Source organism: Dreissena polymorpha, chromosome 14 (genome assembly GCF_020536995.1).
Source record: "Dreissena polymorpha isolate Duluth1 chromosome 14, UMN_Dpol_1.0, whole genome shotgun sequence".
Taxonomy (NCBI): domain Eukaryota; kingdom Metazoa; phylum Mollusca; class Bivalvia; order Myida; family Dreissenidae; genus Dreissena; species Dreissena polymorpha.
The window spans coordinates 51,462,998-51,482,430 of record NC_068368.1 but is presented as its reverse complement, the minus strand read 5'-3'; the positions used below and the strand labels follow the sequence as shown (position 1 = coordinate 51,482,430).

The 19,433-nt window shown below is 36.2% G+C and overlaps 1 long non-coding RNA gene across 1 annotated transcript; it reads right to left on the bottom strand.

The window, feature by feature from the left end:
- Window positions 1–782: 782 nt before the first annotated feature.
- LOC127858916 (uncharacterized) lies at window positions 783–19,275 on the bottom strand. The gene is made up of 5 exons (XR_008039191.1): window positions 19,215–19,275; window positions 13,498–13,758; window positions 9,442–9,555; window positions 8,792–8,905; window positions 783–4,677 (listed from the first exon to the last, which is right to left on the bottom strand). It is a non-coding gene; the product is annotated as an uncharacterized LOC127858916 (long non-coding RNA).
- Window positions 19,276–19,433: the final 158 nt, after the last annotated feature.

Genomic DNA, 19,433 nt, shown 5'->3' with positions numbered 1-19,433 from the left:
TATTAGACAAAAAATACCCAGAAGTTAAATCTAGTATACATCATTGCCTTCCTCTGGTCAACTGTCTGTATTTATACCCGAACATTAAATATGAAAGCATTACACCTTTCATGTTTTCATACAAAATATTCCCCATGCACAAAAACTTGCCTTTCAGAACAATATTTTTTGAATTTCGAATGAGGTACTAGTTTCTTGAAATGGGTTATAAATCAGGATAGCTGGTACAGAATGTATTGCAACGTTTACATCGGTTCTTTAGATTTGCGACCATTCAATCTATTTTTCATCCAAATAAAAACATAAAACATATTGTGTTTGTTTATGTTTTTGCATGTTGTTTGACATAAGTAAATTAATTTTATAGTAACCCTTTAGGTGTTTTATTTTTAATAAAACATGATAAGGAGGATATTTGTTGGATTCGGTGGAATATCGATTTTAATTCACGAGTGATCATAGAAATTAATATTTTCACAAGTGGCGCATGCTTTTGTCACAGTTTATATACATTGTTAAAGAGTTAAACTAAAGAATGTCGTTGGGATAATGACGTCATTTTGTCAAAATAATGACGTCATTTCACCGTAAACAGTGAAAGTTATCGATAATTTTCACTTATATTTTTCATTGTTTGAAACACTGAAATTGTCAGTTTTAATTCACTGATATTTCTGTTTAAACCACCGGAAAGCATTAAATAAATATGTATAAACATTCATGATCATTTGGACAAAAGTCGCTCAGCTGGTCGCATTTATAGAGTGAAAAGCAAACATATATGAAATATTACGTTTATTTATAATAAATACATCAACATATTAACAAAGAAACACTCACTATCCACATAACAAAATAAAAGCTGAAATAATGTTGCATACATGTACCATGTTGAGTAACTGCAACCTACAGACTTTTTTGTGAACAATGTTACTTGCACATTTTATATAACACATTAACCCTTTTAACCAAATGTTCAAGGCCTTTGCAAACAGTTTGGATCCAGATGAGACGCCACAGAACGTGGCGTCTCATCAGGATCCAGCATGTTGTTATTCTAATAGTATTCCTTGAATTTTTTTTTTAAGAAAAGGCTAATTTTAGAAATTCAGCAGACGACATTTTAGCACATGACAAATATCCCAGCATGCAAAGGTTTAACAGTTTGAATAAATATGCATCATGTACATTGGCTAACAATTTATTAATAAATTAAAACAAAAGATGTGTTTGTCAGAAACACAATGCCCCCTACTGTGTCGCTTTGAAATAAAGTTTCTATTTATCATTTGGTAGGTATAGAAATTATCTCCCTTTAAAGCTTGTTAATGCCCTTGGATTTTGTTTTTTGACCTTTGACCTTGAAGGATGACCTTGACCTTTCACAACTCAAAATGTGCAGCTCCATGAGATACACATGCATGCCAAATATCAAGTTTCTATCTTCAATATTGCAAAAGTTATAACCAATGTTTAAGTTTTACGGCAGACTGACAGACAGAGTTCAACTGCTATATGCCACCCTAACATAAGGGGGGGGGGGCAATATAAAAAAAGTCTCACAAAAATACTTTCTGAAAGATACTTGAACTCTTATGCGTTTTGATGTTTGGATCAAGACAGATTTAAGTAAATATAAAAAAAACTGCTGCCCTACCACTACAGGGTTCATAAAAACATTTCCAAATGGAATTCAAGCACTTCTTAAGCTCTTTTCAATGTAAAAAAGTGAAATTCAAGCGCTTTTCCTATTAGCAACGTTCAAATGTCTTTAAAGTACTTTTTATGACAATGCTTACAAAGATGTATTTGAACATACATAACAACTCAATGTCATTTAACATAGTTGTGCTTATTTAATTATGAAGCATCAGCTGCATATTTTCCGTCAAAACTCTAACCTGAAAGACTATAAACAAACAGTGGGTATATCCTACAATAGGAGGAGCAATCAATATGATCGGATTGATATGATGTGAAATAAGCTGAAAGCTTGGAAAGAATGAATATGGTTTTAACACTTTTAATTGTGATAATTTCATTTTCAAGCACTTTTCTAGCCAAAGTCAAGCAATTTCTAAGCACTTTTCAAGGCAATGTTTGAAAATAAGCACTTTTAAGCACTCCAAATTGTTTTTAAATACTTTTCAAGGTAAACCTTGATTTTCAAGCACTTTTCAAGGTCTGTATCAACCCTGCACTATCAACAACACCGGAATGACTACCACAAACTATTCCTGCTGCTCTACCACTATCAACACCAGACTGACTACCAACTATTCCTGCTGCCCTACCACTATCAACACCAGACTGACCACCACCAACAAACCTGCTGCCCTAACACTATAAACAACATCAGACTGACTGCCACCAACTATTCCTGCTGCCAAACCACTATCAACACCAGACTGACCATCACCAACAAACCTGCTGCCCTAACACTATAAACAACACAAGACTGACTGCCACCAACTATTCCTGCTGCCAAACCACTATCAACACCAGACTGACCACCACCAACTATTCCTGCTGCCCTAGACCTTATCTACAACACCAAATTGACCACCACTGACAATTCCTACAGACCTACCACCACCAACTATTCCTGCTGCCCTACCACAATGAACACCATACTGAGAACCAACAACTTTCCTGCTGCCCTACCACTATCAACACCAGACTGACTACCACCAACTATTCCTACTGCCCTACCACTATCAACAACACCGGACAGACCACCACTAACTATTCCTGCTGTCAAACCACTATCAACACCAGACTGACCACCACCAACTATTCCTGCTGCCCAACCACTATCAACACCAGACTCACTACCACCAACTAGTCCTTCATCCTGCTCACCAAGAGCATAATAAAACAAGTCTCACACAAATACTTTCTGGAAGATTCTTCAAGAAACAGAAGAAATTACAAAAAGAAATGAATGCGTTTTGATGTTTGGATCAAGACAGATTTAAGTAAGTATACAAAAAAACTGCCAAAGTTCAGTTGAAACTTTGTACGACAAAGTATTTTTGTATATTTACTTAAATCCGTCTTGATTCAAACATCAAAACGCATAAATGTTCCAGTATAAACGTGTGGGCAATTCTTTGAGTTAATATGGTAATTTCTTTTTGTAATTCCTTTTGTTTCTAATTCCATTATTAATTGTGGCCGCAACATAACCAGAAATTCCTGTGATACCTGGAAAAGCATAACCAACAACCTTGAGGATTAATTGCTTCCTTCTTGGCGACAGCACTTTTCGACCACCTTTCCCATTGAATGTTCCTGAATACAGGTCTTCTTCAGAAAACATTTGCTTGGCCAAGCTCCAAGACAATTTAGAAATACTACCTTTATGCTCCAAGAGCAACTCATCAACAACATCTTTATGTAGAACAATTTCTGCGTGAGGAGGAACTGCACCCATATCATCAGCGCAACGGATTATCATCAAAGGCTGATTGCCGAATTATCTATTAATGCTAAGAGGTGTCCTATCAAAGTTACTGCTACTGTAATTAGGAACACCAATACCTCCACTGACACAAGAACCCTGACTGCCACCAGAAGTAAACCTAACACCACTCGGACCATTCCTACAGCCCTACCATCATCAACAATGACAGACCTACCACCACCAACTATTCCTGCTGCCCTACCGCTATCAACACCATACTGACCACCACCAACTATTGCTGCTGCCCTACCACTATCAACACCATACTGACTACCACCAACTATTCCTGCTGCCGTACCACTATCAAAAACACCAGACTGACTACCACCAACTATTCCTGCTGCCCTACCACTATCAAAAACACCAGACTGACTACCACCAACTATTCCTGCTGCCATACCACTATCAACACCCGACTGACTACCACTTACTATTCCTGCTGCCCTACCACTATCAACACCAGACTGACCACCACCAACTATTCCTGCTGCCCTACCACTATCAACAACACCAGACTGACTACCACCAACTATTCCTGCAGCCCTCCCACTATGAATGACACGTGACCGACCTATACAAACCATTTCTCCATCCTGCTCACTGTTGTGAACATCAGACTGATCACCACCAACTATTCCTACATCCAGATCACGAGAACACTGACCGTCCACTGAAACACTTGAATAACTATTCGCACCAACAACCAACATCGAAACTACCTTCCGCTGAAACACTTGAATAGCTATCCGCACCAACAAAACCAACATCCAAACTACTACAATCTAATTCAAACGTATCATCTGATGCTTGAACATCATCCGTACCCTGACTGTTGTACACATTAACACAGATGTCAGATTCCCCTTTACCGATCAACTCATTTTTGTTTAGAACTTTACTGACAGATTTACTTAAACTTAAAATCAATTGTTCTAGCTTGTCAATCTTCTGTGTAAAGACATCCAGTTTCTTGTTGACTGTATTTACACAAACAAAAAAAAGTTTGCTATTTGTTCACATGTCACAAAAGTCATTGCTGGCTCCGTCATGGTGCTTTTGTGCTCCTTGTTGTTTTGAAGAATGTCCTGGAGCACATCACGCTGGTCACTGTTGAGGTGTTCAACATAGTTAGGAATTCTCATTGGCACTGCTCCAGGGCCATCGTGCAGGTTTGACTGGAGCAAAACATGTAAGTGTCTCCCATTGGATCCCTGGAACAAAAAAGAAAATGAGTTATGCATTGTTATATTGGGGTTAAGACACATTGAACAAGCAACTGAATTGGTTTCTCCCACAGAAAAAATAAATCGTTGAGTTTCAATATAAGGGTACAACTCTGAACTGATCAAGTCATTCTTACAAAACTTTTGTAAGAACAACCAATATTTGATATTAACATTTAAAGAGAAAGGTCACGTTGAAGGGCCCCAAGGTGGCAAAGTCTGAAATAAAGAATATAGTATGAACGCATATTTCACGGGATATTTATTTATGGGTTTTGAAATAAAATTCATTATATAAATTTATTTTTGTTTGTTTGGCCCTTTTATTTTGACAACATTATTATTGAATGATCAATGTCACTGTAATCAAGTCAACTTATCCGTAACAAGCAAAATAACTCAGTTGGTTAAGGCGCTGTCTCACGTTATTTCCTCTTATCACCCCTCAGTCAGGAGTTCAATCCCTACTTTGTTTGTTTTTTTCAAACATTTTTGTAATTAGTTTTTTATCTAATTTCCCTTATGCCTTTCAATAGTGAGAAACAGCTCTGGGCATACAAAATTCCGTAAGATTGCAATCAACTAAGGGGCATTACTTGATTTACCAAGATGTTTGTGCAACACTAGTCCACTACAGAATAATATTCAGGGGTGGCGAAATCAAATGTCCGAGTTGCCCGAGTCGTACATTTGCTTGTCTGGGCAACTGACTTTTTTCAATTTAGTTGTCCGTGGACAACAAATTTTTTAAAAGTCACGTCCAGGTATACAAAAATACATTGTATTAAAGCTGTAATTAAGTCTTACAAAACCGGATGTTGACACGCGATTACATTGTCAGTGCTATTTGCGGAGCAATCAAGCTAAAATACGTGCACTTTCCTGCGCAGTGATCTCCCTTATTCTATAGGAGACCGGGAGCATGCCGCATTTTCAACATTCGGCCCGACTGTTAGACAGTGTACAGACTTGTTTCTTTTTTTTACAATCAGACGGAAATAAAAAGTATCAATCTAAGATAATCAAAACACAGTCTACCTTGTTATTTAAGACGACTTTAATGGTAAAGATGAAACTTTTTTTTTTAATCTTCAACAACGGAGCAGAAACCCGAAGCTTTGAGCAGCCCACCTCCCAAAAAACTAAGATAAACAAGGGACAAAATTGTCACAAAACCAGGTTTTCATTGTGAAAAAAAAATCTGAAAATTAACCCCCTTTGTAAGTTTGTTTTTAAAAAAAATCTCTTTTTAGTCGTGGCGACCTTGACATTGGAGATATTGACGTGATTCTTTCGTGCGACACACCGTCCCATGATGGTGAACAAATGTGCCAAATGATTTTAAAATCTCACAATGAATGACATAGTTATGGCCAGGACAAGCTCATTTGTGGCCATTTTTGACCTTTGAACTCAAAGTGTGACCTTGACCTTGGAGATATCGACATAATTATTTCGCGCTACACACCGTCCAATGATGGTGAACAAATGTGCCAAATGATTTTAAAATCTGACAATGAACGACATAGTTATGGCCCGGACAAGCTTGTTCCGCCAGCCCGCCAGCCCGCCAGCCAGCCAGCCAGCCAGCCAGCCCGCCCGCATTCGCCAATCTAATAACCAGTTTTTTCCTTCGGAAAACCTGGTTAAAAATATGTTCTAAGTAAACGCACCAGAACTTTTCAAGAAACTTGGCTAACCGATTTTCAATGGTTACCAGTTTATATAATCAAATTGCTACCAGTAGCGGAGCCTCAGTCTGAGGAGGTCCACATATTGGACTAGTTTAATTTGTTAAGATTACAATGTACTTATGTTCAGCACATGTTTTAACAACACTAGCTTCGCAAGATTTAAAGTTTGAGAAAGTCTTTATTTTGTTTATAATATACTGCTATAATGAATGTACCATTGAAATACAATTATAAACAAAACAAGCAAATCATACTCATTTTGATATATTCCACATTATTTAACATTAATCAATAAATGCGTTTAAAATTTATACTAGAAATGGCGCGGCAGAGGCCGACGCGTATCCCCACGCCGAATGTTTGACCTAGGTGTGCCCCAGGGTTGGTAATGGGGCCATGCATAGCTGAGATTGACCGTATTGTCATAAGAGAAGTTCATCATCAATTAGAAGTGAATTGGTGTAGAAATGAAGAAGTTATAGTAAAAGGCAATTTTGGCTGGGTGTGACATATGTGGGCAGGGCGCCCCAGGGTTGGTAATTGTGCCATGCATAGTTGAGATTGACCGTATTGTCATAAGAGAAGTTCAGTATCAATTTGAAGTGAATCTGTGTAGAAATGAAGAAATTATAGTAAAGGGCAATTTTGGGCGGGTGTGGTCTATGTGGGCGGGGCCCCAGGGTTGGTAATGGGGCCATGCATAGTTGAGATTGACCGTATTGTCATAAGAGAGGTTCAGTATCAATTTGAAGTGAATCGGTGTAGAAATGAAGAAATTATAGTAAAAGGCAATTTTGGGTGGGTGTGGTCTATGTGGGCGGGGCGCCCCAGGGTTGGTAATGGGGCCATGCATAGTTGAGATTGACTGTATTGTCATAAGAGAAGTTCAATATCAATTTGAAGTGAATCGGTGTAGAAATGAAGAAATTATAGTAAAGGCAATTTTGGGTGGGTGTGGTCTATGTGGGCGGGGCCCCAGGGTTGGTTATGGGGCCATGCATAGTTGAGATTGACCCTAATGTCATCAGAGAAGTTCAGAATCAATTTGAAGTGAATCCGTGTAGAAATGAAAAAATTATAGTAAATGGAATTTTTTGGTGGGTGTGGCCTATGTGGGCGGGCACCCCAGGGTTGGGATTGGGGCCATGCATAGTTGAGATTGACCCTAATGTCATAACAAAAGTTCAGTATCAATTTGAAGTGAATCCGTGTAGAAATGAAAAAATTATAGTAAATGGAAATTTTTGGTGGGTGTGGCCTATGTGGGCGGGGCGCCCCAGGGTTGGGAATGGGGCCATGCATGGTTGAGATTGACCGTATTGTCATAAGAGAGGTCCAGTATCAATTTGAAGTGAATCGGTGTAGAAATAAAGAAGTAAATGTAAAATAACCTAAAAAAATGAGTGATAATTTCTGACGCGGCCCCACCCCAACCGCTATAACTTTTGACACAGGGGTCAGATCAAAATTCCAAATAGTGCAGGGTCGCACATATGCTCATTGCTACCATGTGTGTAAGTTTCAAGGTTCTAGTGCTTTTAGTGTAGGAGGAGATAGTGGCCAGGACGGACGGACAGACAGACGGACGGACGGACGGACGGCGGAGATAACCACAATATCCCCACCTTTTTTTCAAAAAGCGTGGGGATAATAAACATTAACGGACAAGTGTAGTTCAGCAACGGGCAAGTTAAAATTCCTAAATGGCTGTCCGTGGACAAGTATAGTTTTTTGAGATTTCGCCACCCCTGATATTACATGTTATCTGAGCTGTCACGCAATACCTATTGAGAAAATATATTCTTGATTAATTAAGGGAACATAACTCTCAAGATACTAAGGCTGTCCAAAAATTTGGTGGTGTACAGCAGCAGTATTATGATACATATTAATATTAACTTCGATGCACTAGTTACTGAATTACCATGCAATAGTTATTGAGAAACAGCTCCGGGCAAAAAAATAATATCAATTAAAGGGGCATATCTCTCGAGAAACCAAGGCTATCCAACAATAGTTATGTGTGCACCACCACAGCCTAACATAACCTATCTGTTTAAGGTTCAATATATTTCCATGCAAATGTAACAGAGAATCATCTCTGAAGAGGAAACAAAAATTGGACATTCATTATTTTTGTATCAATTAACTCTGTTGTTATCAGGGCAATTTGTAAATCGCCATGATGACATTTATTTTATTGTTTCATGAAATTCCATGAAATAGTTACTGAAAAACAGCTCTGGAAACAAACGTGTGATGGACAGACAGATGAACAAGCAAATTTGACCAATGTTCTGACGAATTTCATGAAGACTGAGCAAGAATTCTGCTTTCACAAGTGTTAACACACACTATTATTTGAAGGGATTGTCTATTGAATCATCTGAATAACTTCTTTTACTTACCTCTATTGTTGATGTTGCTTTTGGTGTGGACGCTGCTTTCAGTTCCCTAGTTTAAGGTGTAGAAGCTGCCTTTGGAGCTGACGTCCCTTGTTACGTTTGTCCCTTTTGTGCAGTCTGTTAAAAGTAAAACACATGACAAATGATCAATTTCAGTCCATATTTTATATTGGTGTATGCTTTTTAACACAAATCCTGTACTTTTTGAATAATGCATAAGAATCCTTATACTAGTAAAAGCATGTTAGTTATATTTCTTTTTAAGGTCTATGGCAATAAATGTGGAAACCAACTTGTACATATGTCTTTTTAGATGGATAATAATTAATTAAGTTAAGAATAGGTGGCTCACATCCAAGTATATTATAATTATATCTAGTCTATTAAATTTTCCTGAATAAATTTAAATGTAAACACTTTAGTTTCAATCAATTAAAGGACACAACTCTCAACTTAACAATTTATTCTGACTGATAATATGCAACAACCACCAAAGAGTGCTAAAATACAATTATACCACGACATGTGACTTGTGTTAACACACACTATTATTTGAAGACAGAGAATGGACATGGTGACATAAAAACTCAGATATAAACAAGGGTTATAATGACTGCAATTGAATCATCTGAACTGAAACTTCTTTAACTTACCACTATTGTTGATGTTGCTTTTGGTGTGGATGCTGCTTTTGTTGCTTTAGTTTTAGGTGTAGAAGCTGCCTTTGAAGCCGACGTCCCTTTTTTCGTTTGTCCCTTTTCTGCAGTCTATTAAAACATGTTAAAAAATCAATTTCAGTCCATATTTTATATTGGTGTCTTCTTTTTAACACAAATTCTGTACCCTTTGAATTTTGCATAGAATCCTTGTCTCAGTAAAAACATGTTAGTTATATTTCTTTTTAAGATCTATGACAATAAATGTGGAAACGAACTTGTACATATGCCTTTTTAGAGGGATAATAAAAAAAATAATTAATTAAGTTAAGAATAGGTGGCTCACATCCAAGTATAATTATATCTAGTCTATTAAATCTTCCTAAATAAAATTTAAACCTTAAGTTCCGATGCTTGTTATCAAACAACTCGGGCTACGTCCTCGTCTTTTAATTACTATGTATACTCCAAACCGTTGGTTATTACCACAATAACCAATGCTTACACATCAATTATTTCTTATTTAATTTGAATGTCAATAAATTTCATACAATAGACAGACAAAATACTCAATTTCAATCAATAAAGGGGACATGATTCTAGACCTGAACCCAACAAAACTTTGTACCACCACAAAATGAATTTCAAAAATTATTTTGAATGTTCCATGAACTTGCATGTAAAAGTAACTGAGAAAAACTCTGGACCAAAAAAAATCCTCAATTTCAATCAACTAAGAGGGCATTACATAATTCATAACGTGTAACGGGCGTATGGATGGACGAAATGACAGAACGACGGACAGACAACACCACGGGTGAATCTTAATCATTCATCCAGTTTCAAGTCTGTATCACTTATAGATTTCAAGTTATGGTCATAAAAAAACAAGTATAAATAAAACTAAGGGCAAAAACTAAAAATATTTAAAGGAAAAGATTCTTTTGCACTGCACTTCTCCTCCGTGATATCTTTCAACCTATTTAATATCACTAATCACCGCAGACAGACGGACAGGGGTGAATCTTAATGCCTTATACCATTCTTCTATTGACAGGGCATAAAACAAAACTGTAAGAAGACAGAGCGCTCGACTATTTTAGTGCTTGACAGAATAACGTTAGCCATCATGGGGGAATTGTTCATATTCAATAAGGTCAAGGTAATAAGTCAAACTGGAAGAGGACCATAATTGAAAAATATTGATCGCTTTTGTTATAAAGAAGTGGTACATTATAGACGATTCTGAGTTCATGTATATTTTCCACATCCATTTCTATTATAACACTATATAACATTTTTAAAGACATAAAACAAACTAATAAGATTTTATTTCAAGTTTGATAGAAATAGCTTGGGTGGACGGTCTTTCAAAAATAATAAAAAAATAATAACATTATTTTTTTTTACCATGTTTAAAAAAAAATGGGTCAAGGAAATCCATCAATAATATGCACATTATAAGTGGAAAAGGGCCATAATTCTTACATGTACATAATGCTTGATACAGTTGTCTGCTCTTGTTTGTAGATTGGGGTCATGTTGGTAAAGAAGTTTGTAAAATATAGAAGCAATATGTCAAGGGACATAGAAAATGATTGAGCAAACATTAACATAGATTTATCAATATTGTTACTATATATGATATATCTGTAATATTATTTTGGTGTTTTCTTGATAATTTTGGATTTTTTTATCAATTTATTGACTAAACAAAAGCCCTTTGTTCATCTTTTACGTAACTGTAACCATGGCTATTGACGGCCAATCTATTTTTAGTAACGGAAAACCCCTCTTGTGATGTCACACTAAAACCTCCTATTTAAAATCTGGAAAAAAAACAAAACAAATTGTAATTATTGTTCTTCTTGTATATTAATTCAAAAAATATTTTACTGCTAGCCACACTTCAATGAAGTTTTTCAAATAGGCTTTAAAAAGCTGACACAACCATTATTTATATGTTAATAGGAATGTTACATGCAAAGTATGATTTGATCGATCAATGCAAATAACATATAAAATAAACATGCATATAATTTTGTGTATTATATGAAATACGGGCATTTACTTGTTCATGACTTTTCACTAGGCGGACAAATAACCAGCCAGACAAGATGCGTTTGTGAAACACAATGTCCCCCTATATGATGTTTGACCTTGAAGGATGACCTTGACCTTATGAAGGATGACCTTGACCTTGACCTCTCACCACTCAAAATGTGCAGCTCCATGAGATACACATGCATGCCAAATATCAAGTTGCTATCTTCAATATTGCAAAAGAATTCATAAAATGAGCGATTTGGGCCACATATATATGACCTCTGACCTTGAAGGATGACCTTGACCTTGACCTTTTACCACTCAAAATGTGCAGCTCCATGAGATGCACATGCATGCCAAATATCAAGTTGCTATCTTCAATATTGCAAAAGTATTTATAAAATAAGTGATTTGGGCCACATATATTTGACCTCTGACCTTGAAGGATGACCTTGACCTTTCAGCACTCAAAATGTGCAGCTCCATGAGATACACATGCATGCCAAATATCAAGTTGCTATCTTCAATATTGCAAAAGTATTCATAAAATGAGTGATTTTGGCCACATATATTTGACCTCTGACCTTGAAGGATGACCTTGACCTTGACCTTTCACCACTCAAAATGTGCAGCTTCATGAGATACATATGCATGCCAAATCTGAAGTTGCTATCTTCAATATAGCAAAAGTTATTGCAAAATGTTAAAGTTGGCGCAAACAGACCAACAGACAGACAGGGCAAAAACAATATGTCCCCCACTACTATAGTGGGGGACATAAAAAAATACAGGGCATAAAATTACCCGTTCATTAACAGTTGAGGGCGGACATTTACCCTGCTGTGAATAACGACGAAGAGAAATCCGGGTATTTTTGTAGTTAATTCATGCACGAATATTAACAAACTGTGGGCACTGTTTTATATATAATTTTCATTATGTCATTTGTAATCACACAAACAATTGAACTCGATCTTTCCAGTGGAAGTTGGATGCAGAGGATTTCCATCACAGTCGGTGTGGAAGATGTTTGGAGCACTGGAAGCTGAAGGAAGAGTCAGGAAGACTACAATCCACGCCCTGGGCAAGGCAGCTGAACGAGCATCAAGTTGGCTCTGGTTAAGACGCAGCGAACCAAATTGGCAGCCATCGTAGACGAGGTAGTGATTGGCCATCACTACCTGCCCCGCCACCTTGAGGTTGTACCGAGCATAATGGGGCGAAACAACCTATGACAGGTGGAGCTTGGCTGATGACGTCTACGTTCAGCAGTTTAAACTGTATTATCACATCGAAGGATAGCCAAGGCAAAGCAAATCAGATAATTAATCCATTTAGATGTTAAAAAACAAAATGTCCTTACTACTTATTAATACTCAACATGTGCTTTTTAAATCCGACTCCTGTCTACAGCTCAATAAGTTGAGAAAAGAAATTTAATTTTTTTTTAAATAGTAAGCGTGAATACAACTTTTGTCTTTAGCATAATGAAAACAATAAACGGGATATCTACAAGTAAATAAGCAGCTGGGTAAATGTCCGCACAGAACCTTTAAGGCTTGGGTAATTTTCCCCCCTGTAATTTTTCTGGCTGGGTATTTGTCCGCCGAGTCAAAAATAATGAACAGATAAAGGTCTCACCAGGTAAATGTCTTTGTGTATTTTATCCTTCAATGATAATTATTTTTTCCCATCATAAATTATTTGTGTTATTACCATCTTGATTAATTCTAACAACCAACTATCTTTCAAATGTAAATTATCTCGATAACGATGTTTGAGATTCACAGCTTGAAAATTGTGAATAGAATTACGTGTCAATGGTTATCGAACAGTTTGAATAACAGTTATGAACTATATATTATGTACATGGTGTGTAGCAGAATTTCTAAAGGTAAGTGGTCTGAGACAACACCACACAAACAAACAAAAACAGTAATACAATTAATACAATTAACCAAAAACGCAAATCATACAAGGGTGATAAAAGAATATTAATAAACTTACCATTTCTGTTGTTCATTGTGTATGGTTAACTCTTGTTGGTGGCATTCTCTTCATTTTCACAATTATACATGAGCTCCAATTCTTCTTCGTCTATAAAACAGCTAAATTTCAGTAATTGCTTTCATTGTCATACCACATCAAACAAAGCTGCTGCATTGTTTAGCTATAATAATGGCTTGTCTCCCGACATGGATGTCACAGTGTGTGCAGACTTCATTTTGAATTTGCAGCATATTGAGTCGTACTTTTCTCTTATAAAATCTGAAACACAAGAATTCATATTAAAATACCCGTATCTTTCTTTTGAACAATAAATAAACATTGTAAATGTCATGCAAACATGAACAGGGCTCAGGGTATACGGGAGGCGGAAAACTACAACGGGCGAGGCATGGTATGGTATTGCGCAAGGGGGGGTTAGAAGGTTAGGGTAAGGGTCAGGGTTAGTGTTAGGGGTCGGGTTAGGGTTTGGGTTAGCCTAAACCCAACCCTAACCCTAACCCGACCCCTAACCCTAACCCTTTTTTTGGGGTTATCACCCCTGACCATGCCTCGCCCGTTGTAGTTTTCCGCCTCCCCTGGGTATAACACTTGAAAACACCATACAGGGGTTTTTCTACCTATTTTGGGAAAAGGAGTCTGACCAAATTGGGAATTTTCTATCGACAAAATTGTCCATTTTGGGAATTTGTGCTTCAATGAAACGACTCATTTTTGGAAAACATTGTGAATGTATCATGCTTAAATAAGACATTGGTTTAACAAATAAATTTGTTTTTATTTATTTTGTCTTCTTTATATATACACATGCAATATTGGGCATGTTCAACGTTTATTCATTTCATATTTGAATGTATTTGATGAAGACAGAATTTTATATGAGTCGCTAAAGGCTTTATTACGTCGCGGATGAAAGGAAGTCACTCTTTCGATATAAATTATGTTTCCTTTTTACAATTTTGAAAAAAAAAAAAAAAAATGGGAATTGGGAAATATGTAATCAATATTTGATTGGGAACGGGTCCATTTGCTTTGGGAATGCCTCCGTTTTCAAGAGGCGCAGACAGTGCTGAAAAAACCCCTGCCATATAGTAAAGTAAATTTGTGCCATAACCAATGTATTCACAAATATTTTTTACAAGTGTTGATTAGTTCTTTCCTACATGTGCTTGCCAGACCATACAACTAGATTTTCAAATAACTTGCCCGGACCAACATTTTCCAGGGTCAATATGACATCCATTAATGCTGTAACACTTTGAATTTGAGAAAATATCAAGTATATTCAGACAAATAACTTTTCTGAAAGTCATTTATCGTTTGTTTATCGTTGGCATGGCCTAATATTTCATAAGTTAAATTGCTACCCTGGAGGAGTGTGTTTAAAAAGCCTCAAGGCCAAATTGTGTGCGAAACAATAATAAACAAATATAATAGAATTATACAAACTTAAGTTGATAAACTCGTATTTGTTTATTGTACTAATGTGGATTATGTTCGAAAGCCGAGGTATTTCGATAGTTTTACTCTTGTAAATATCGGTACTGAACGTTCGGTCAGACAAGAGCCGACCTAGGATTTCTACGAGTTCCCAGGAGTGTTTTAAAGTATTTTATGTTGGCAAATAGCCGTTTGTGGTCATTTTTCGTCACGAGGCAAACTTTCCCAACAAAATGGTATATAGTTTACGAAAATCGACCGCCTTTTAGGCATATAATTGCTTTAAAATGTTGCTGTAGGTGATTTTCCTGTGTCAAGAGATACCTACCTTGTATATATATATGTATATATATATATATATATATATATACAGGGCTTTCCTTTGACCCGAGCTCCCGGGTTTTGACGCTTGAAAATTACAGAATACCCTAGTTTGACTCGTGAGAAAATTTCGTCATGCGTCACATTTGACCCGGGGGAATGTACCGACTTGCGTCAAAGAGATCAAAAGTTGTTAAGAGTAATCAATAATTGGCTTGGGGCGGAGTATCTTTTGGTAGATGCTAACCGTTATCGCCCATTTCCAATAATTGAAGCTCAAGTCCGCCCATTAGGTGGAGTTTTGCCCATTGAGAAATCTAGTAATGACCAATTAAAACACTGCTGGTTCGATGACGCGTGTATCAACGTTCTATTATTTATCCAAGTGTTTGTTATCAGCTGTTTGCAGAAACGACATGTATTAAACCCACTAAAACAGAATGGACTCACCCGTGTCAGTTTTAATAATATCCAGTATGTAATTATAATATCCACATCCACAATATTTTGAGAAATACTTCCACAATATGTCAGAATGTATTTCCAATGCTGAATACAGTGTACCCAACCCTGTTTTATTCCATGTTTGCTCGGTTCAAAGACGCGCGAAAGTTATGCTGGCATATGTACTGTCTACAACGTCAATTTACACGCTTTGCATCAGGGTTGCAAAAAATATTATTATTATTGTGCAAGAGTGCACATTCAAAGTCGCTTAAAATAACCATAGAACTGGTGTAACTGACCGTGTGGCAAAGTGACAAATTTGGATGCTGCATGTGCTAATTGATTGCAACATAGGTGTAATAATTGACCATTTGAGACGGTAGAGAAAATTGGCGTGTTTGTGTCTTCCGTAAAGATGGCACATGAAATAATTAAATCCGGATTTGAGCCGTCCAGGGTCGATTTTGAGATAAATGTAAATCCGATTAGTTAGTTTAACATACATGCCAGAATTTTTCAGGTCCAAATCGGGACTTTCCATAACAAATTGTAGGGAAATTTGACCAAAAAGCAGGACACCTAAAACAATCAATCATTCCACCTAAAATTAGTCAGTATATTACTAACAAAAACTATAAATTTCATCCCAATATTTACGACCAATGTGTGTTCGGACACCTAAAACGACCAATCATTCTTCGTTTCATAAAATTAGTCAGTAGTCAGTATATTACTTACAAAAACTATAAATTTCTGCCCAATATTTACGATCAATGTGTGTTCAGAATTTTGTGAACACAGACGTTCTCCATTTACCGGAAGTAAACACACTCCATAAACTGAAATGTGGGGTATCCCCGTATGCCTCGATTTGACATCCAATTGGGATCCCCTTGAACATATGTCTGTGATGTGAGCGCATCGAGCACTGTTCTTATTCAACCAATCGTAAATTAACTCTAAATTTAGAATGATGCAATATGTACAAACTATTTTTGAAAATCAGATGAAAACGAAAGGTAATTTGTGAGAAACATCAATGTGTATTGGTCAGAATTCAATTTGTTTGATGTACAAAATCAGTTTTTTGACAGGTTGTATAACCTTCGTTTGTATAATACACAGGGTAATGGTATCGTTGGACTTGTTTGGGCCATGCAATACAAACACAGGTAGCGTTTATTTCTGTACGATACATCTTTCGATAGCAATTAGCGACCACTATCATAAAAAACACCATGGTGTGAATGCTAATTAAATCAATAAGTTGCCGATAAATTGCTGATTAGGTGTCAAAAACAACACTGGTGCACTCGAGTAGTAGATGTGGGTTGTTAATTGGGGGCAATAAAGAGATTAGCGATGGTAAGTTTTAGCCAGAAAGAGCTCGAAAAGCGAATTTTATTGGGAACTTATAGACCTTACATTGTTTTTAACGAATGTCGGGACAAATCGTCTCATATCGGGAAGCCGGGACAAAGAGCCCAAAAGCTGGACTGTCCCGCCGAGATCAGGACGTCTGGCATGTATGAGTTTAAGGAGGTATTTTGATGGTAAACGGCTGGCACTGACACCAGCATTAACTGGCGAAACATCTTAGCTCTTTTCCGAAAACCGTTCCATTCTACGAGCGTTGCTAATGTCCGCCAACTATAAATTATCTATTAGCAAAGTAAAGCACTACAATATCATGCTTAAAACAATATGTCAACCGAATTATATATTAATGCGAGTGTTTTTTTCGTATTGATTTCACTATGCTCACACTGTTGGTCACAATGTATGCTTGCATTATCTCTTTTATTGGCTGGAATATAAGAAATAAATGTTAAGATACAGGCTTTTTCCGCTCCATTTTGGGAATACGCCACACTGGAATTTTGGGAATTTCGCGTCGTGAAAACCCCCATTTTGGGAAATAAATTATTCGCAAAATTGGCTCAATTGGGAAAAATGATCGCATGTAAATAGTGTTTCTTATATTTCAAAGAAGCCGTTAACTGGTAAATAACGACTATTTTGATAACTTATTATTAAAATTTTACAAAGTATTATGGACGTGTGAGATAAGTGCAGGTTTTTTAATCTGAATTTGGGGAAAAGGCCTGGCCTTTTTTGAGGTGAAAAAAATCGTGTGAAGCGCCGGATTTTGAGGAAAATAAGGAAAGTCTTAAATAATTAACATATTTTACAGTTTTTAAAACAAATTCAAGGAAACAGATAATTAAATTATGCAACACTTTCTATTTTCTACACCGGATCAGGTAAACTTATATATTTTAAGTTAAAAAAAAAAAAAAAAATTTTTTTTTTTTTTTTTTTTTTTGGAATTGGGATTTTTTTTTTCGATTGGGAAAAAAACAACCAGATTTGCATTGGGAATGGGGCCGAATTTCGGACCCGTGGCATAGGGCGGAAAAAGCCTGAGATATTTGTAAATTTGTTGCTTTTTATATATAATATCTCAGTAATTTGCTTAAAGTACAAAATATCATTGACTTTCCTGTGTTATTATTATGACTCATACAAATTTGATTTTGACTCTTGAAAATTTGTTCCCAAGAGTCATTGACTCTTGAGATTTGAGGTCTAAGGAAAGCCCTGTATATATATATATATATATATATATATATATATATATATATATATATATATATATATATATTATTTCAGAACTATTTGTTTTTGTCAAAATGATGAAAAATGTTGTTGTATGATATATTGATATGAATGTTAAAGGAAACCAGGTCCGTTCGCCCTAATTTCAGTTCGACCTAATTCCCATTCGCCCTGAATCCTAAATTCACAACAATAATACCACTAAATTAAGTTAATCTAATATCTGAATTCTACAACCAAATAATATTCTCATTCTAAACGCAATAATATTTTCAAATGCAAAAACCAAATAATGGAGCCGTACAACCAATTTGCTAAACAATTCATTTGCATAAAAAGTATACGCTTGTCTAATTTAAACATCGCTTGAACACAAATAGGAACACAAATAGACACCACAACACAGAACATATACCACTTAGTTACCGTGCTCGCTCTTCTTCTCAATCATACATCTACGAGGTAGGTGCAGTGCAAAGAATTTGTGCAAATATAATGTACAGAAAGAGTGCTCGATAGTTGGGCAAGAATAAATCGGGCAGAAATACTGGGACACTCAGTCAATAAACACTCCCGTTTAGAAAAAATTATCAGACAAAAATTGTAAGAAAACTGCTCGAAACTTACCCTTAGACACTGTGATTTTTAACAATATCAAAAGGACATAGTTTTCACCTTAAATACCTTCTAAATTACACTTTTTTTTCTATATAAACCAATAATTTTCAACTAAAGAAAATTCAAACTCAAAATTGTAACACGAAAACATGTGACAAAACAACAAATTACGTGACAACATGAAAAATACACAAAGTACACTACTCACAGTTACTATACACACTAATCAATTTCAATCACACAAATTTATATTTATAATCTACAGACGTTACCTGCATATATCTATATATATATCCAAAAGTTCCACGTCCTCAGCCGGTCCTCCGAAAGAATTACACATCGTGATAATTGCTACAGTTATTACCATATTTATTCAATTACCAGTGCGCACACTTAAAACAGGCCTTTTTCTGCCTATCTCACGGGTCCGATAGTCGGACCCATTCCCTGCCAAATATGAATATTTTTTCCCCAATTCTCAATTATTATTT